Here is a 4,292-nt window from a genome sequence, read left to right as displayed (position 1 = left end):
TGTGTATTAAAGAAGGAGTTACTCCTTAACTTTGGAAAGTGTTTTGCAATTAAACCAAAATTCCAATCTAGGTTACACGATTTCCATAGAGCATTAAAAGCATTTTAATTCCATCTTGAAAAGCAAAAATCGTGGATTTCTAGATTGGTCTTTTCAGATTTCCAAAAAGGTATTAAAGGCAATTAAGGAGTGTAACTCCCTCTTTAAATGGGGCGATTTTTGAGAATCCAAAGCATTTCAAAGTTTGAATATTGGTAATTATTACATTCCTTTTTCCAACCTCCTCCATTAAAATCGTGAACTTTGGATTAATTGTAGCTTAACTAGGAGGTTACTACTTTAGTCTAGACCTAACCTAGTCAAACCGAGCCTAGGTCGAGTCAACCCCTAGTCTACACCCCCTTTGAGTCTAGTCAAAACCTAGCCTAGCCCAAGTCAAAGCCTAAACCGCACTTAGGTCAAGTCTAAGACCAAAGCCCAACCTTAGTCAAGTTTAGTGGAGTCAACCTTAACCTAAGTTAGGTCAACCTAGTCTACCTAACTTATCTAAGTCAACCCTAGTTGAGTCAAACTTAGTTCAAGCCTACTTAAACCGAGTTCACCCTAGTCTTGCTAAACCTACATCCAAAACCCAATCTTGGTCAAACCTAGTCAAAGACCTAACTCGGGTCAAAACTTAGTCTAAACCTAGTGAGTCAACCGAGCTTACCTTAGCCCATTCGAGCCTAGTCAAACCCTAAGCTGGGTCTAACTTAGTTGAGCCTAAGTCAATTCGAACCTAGTTGACTAAGGTAACTCAAAACCGAATCCAATTAGTGAGTCCACCTTAGCTCGAACCTATCTCTTTCAACCTAGTCAAACCGAGCCTACCTAATCCCATCCGAGTGCATCCAAACCCAAACTGAACCTACTCAAGTCGAAACCGATCCTAGATCGAGTCAACCAAGTGAATCCTAACCTTAGCCTTCGTTCTTTAGTTAAGTAAGTCAATTTTTTATTATTTCCTTTGATTTCTATATTAATTAGTTTATTTATCTAATTTAGTTTTAGTATAGAAGTGTGTGTACGTATAGCGTATTTATTCAGTATGTATGAAATGTGTTTTGTTGTGTTTTGAATGATAGTTAGATATTAGTTAACTTAGTGGTTAGATTGCATTTTATTATTTAGCATAGTTGCATTTCCATTGTGAGTTAACTTAGTTCTAGTCATAAATTGCTTGTAGGTTTTGTGCGTCGTGCATTTAGTATTTTCCTAATTATCATCTGCATATACACTGTTATACAGTGTCATTTAGATTGCATTAGGTGTAGATTGCATTTGATAGTGTTTCCATAGGTTCATAAAGTGAATAGTGCACTCAAATAAAAACCAGATTTTTGCCCTGTCGAAACAGAATTATTTTCTGATCAAAAACTCTGTGTTTTCCAAATTTATTTTTTCTATTCACTGTATTGACGTGTTATTTAACTGCAGACCAAATTTCAGCTCATTCGGAGTTGATTTGGTCTGATTTTTAAGCGTTTTGTGAAAACCGCTTTTTCTGGATTTTAAATTACAGGACTGGCGATATCCTGATTTTTCCCAGATTTGAAACGCTTATATCTGGAGTTCCAGATACTGTTTTTTAATTCTGTAAAAACTGTCATTTTGTTTAATCTGTCAGTTGCAGAACAGAACAAATTTCGGGAAAATCGGACCTCGTTTGCTTTATCAAACAGTGGTTTTCCGATAACCTATCAGATTGCTAGTTTACACTAGTTAGGGGCAGTTTCGTAATTTTCTTAGTTTCGGCATTTTAGACTTGTTTTCAGTAGTTTCTGTATTTTAGAAGTTGCATAATCATCATACAGCATTAGTAGAAGTAATTTGGTTAATTTTAGAATTAATTTAGTATGTTATTTAATTTTTGTTTGATAAATAGCATTTGTTTATTATTTTCGTAGAATTAGACATAGTTTTAATTGTTGTTTGCATCATTAAAATAGAAAACTAACTTTGTATTTTTCTGCATTTTTTAGGTTGAAAAGCATATTTAGTTTTCAGGGTTAGTATACAAGTGAAAAGATTCTCTAAGTGGCGAAAAGACAGAATTACCCTTGGCGTGGAGCAGAAGACTAAATGCTTGTTTATTGTTCTTTTAGTGCTTAATTGTAGTTGTATTCACTTTATAATTGTAGATTGTCATTTGATATTAATAAATTAAATTTTCTAGAATTATAGTGATTAATTCCTGTTCCCTGAGGATCGACCCGTACTTACCACTTTGTGGAAAGTCGGTTTTTATATTTTTGGTTGACGATTTTCCAAAGTTTTATTGAAAATAACTGTTTTAAAAAGAGCATTCCAAAATATCAACCAAATTTTGGCGCCGTTGCCGGGGAACGGCGAATTAATTACTTTATTTCTTAGAGTTTAATTTATTATTATTTTGTTTTAGTTAGTTAATTAGTTGTTTTCTTTTTAGTTAGTAGGATTAGTAAGTGAATATAGGATTAACATAGTTAGTAAATATAGGATTCACATATTGTTCTTTTTAGGATTCACTTAATTATCATTCTGCAAGGAGCGATTAGACAGGTGGGTTTTAGAAAAACATAGTTTGTGATTTCCTGTATTTATTTGTTTTAGCATTTTAGAATAGTTTACTTTGTTATTTAATTATTTAGTATAGAATTCTGACATAGCTATATAGCATATTTGTTTGTTTTTAGTTACTGTTATTTGCTTATTTACATTTTAGTATCTGTGCTAGTTTAATTTTTTAGTTAGGTCGTTTGCTTACATCTGGTCTTAGTACCAGTGTATGCAGGGTCGACGAGGTCTAGGAACCCCATTACACCCATTTGTTGACAACCCAGAGAGAATTTTACATTCTCATCGAAGTTCGGCAACAATGGCTGACATGGATCCTCCACCTCCACCCCCAGTTCTTTCACGCCCTCTGCGGGAATACTTCATTCCCACAGACTATGTTCAGGCATCCTGCATTCGGAGACCCGATGTAGGAGCGCCACATTATGAGATTAAGGCCAGCATTATTCAAATGCTTCCATCCTTTTATGGCCTTAGTCATGAGGATCCCTACCGACACTTAGATGAATTCCTCGAAATCTGTTCTACTGTTAAGATACAGAATTTCGATGATGATGCGTTGAGGTTGACTCTATTCCCTTTTTCATTGAAGGACAAAGCCAAGTATTGGCTAAAGTCCTTAGATTCTGTAGAAATAGAGTCCTGGGATCAGTTGCAACAGGAGTTTCTTCGGAAATACTTTCCCATTGGTCGCACGAACCAATATCGTAGAGCCATCACTAGCTTTTCAGAGCTAGATGGTGAGCGCTTTCATGAGACCTGGGAGAGAATGAAGGATCTCCTCAGGAAATGCCCCCATCATCAGGTGCCGAAATGGCAACTGGTGCAGAGTTTCTATGATGGATTGTCTGACAAGAATCGTCAGATGATCGACTCTTCATGCGGTGGGACATTCATGCTGAAGAGCGAGGACGAAGCATGGAGGCTATTTGATACATTGGCTGAGAATTCACTCCACCATGCTTCGAGCTCTCATTCTGATAGAGCCACACCCAGCATTCAGAAGAAAGCTGGCGTTCTTGAGATTGGTCCATCTACTGCACTACAGTGTAAAGTAGACATGATTGCTCAGAAGCTGGACCAGCTTCTCTCAGGACCATCCACTACACAGCAGGTGTGTACTCTTTGTGCCAGTCCGGCACACGAGATCACTGAGTGCCCTTCAGCAGCTCAGTACCCTGAATTTGTTCAAGAACAAGTTCAGGCAGCTCAGGGTTACGTCAGACCGCCAAATAACCCATTTTCATCGACATATAATCCGGGTTGGCGTAACCATCCTAATTTTTCTTGGAAGAATCCACAGTCTTCTATACAGATGCCTTCTTCCTCTCAGCCAGTTCGGCAGCCATCTTTTACTCAGCCATTTCAAAGACCGAACTATGCTCAGTCTTCTTCTTCTTCAGTTCCTTCCCCGATTCAGCAGGAGTCTGCCCCGACCACATCTTTTGAGGAGAGACTTCTCCAGGCATTCCAAGAGGTGAAAACCTCTAATCAGAACGCCTTCGAGAAGTGTAGCCAGATTTTGAGCTCGCATACGCAGTCCATTGCGAAGTTAGAGTCGCAAATGGGACAGTTAGCTGAGGCTATTAGTAGGAGACCCGAGGGTACATTGCCGAGTCAGGCTGTCATGAACCCGAAGGGTAAGGACCAGATGACTGGAGGCCTATTTCATACTGAGACACAGCAGCAGGCTAAAT

General features: G+C 38.0%; 1 non-coding gene across 1 annotated transcript; it reads right to left on the bottom strand.

Moving 5' to 3' along the window:
* Positions 1 to 3,299: 3,299 nt before the first annotated feature.
* LOC149821008 (small nucleolar RNA R71) lies at positions 3,300 to 3,402 on the bottom strand. The gene has a single exon (XR_016426933.1). It is a non-coding gene; the product is annotated as a small nucleolar RNA R71 (small nucleolar RNA).
* Positions 3,403 to 4,292: the final 890 nt, after the last annotated feature.

Source organism: Nuphar pumila, chromosome 12 (genome assembly GCF_984573655.1).
Source record: "Nuphar pumila chromosome 12, dmNupPumi1.hap1.1, whole genome shotgun sequence".
NCBI classification, from domain to species: Eukaryota; Viridiplantae; Streptophyta; class Magnoliopsida; order Nymphaeales; family Nymphaeaceae; genus Nuphar; species Nuphar pumila.
Note: the sequence above shows the minus strand (reverse complement) of the source record. Positions and strands in the feature narration are given on the sequence as shown.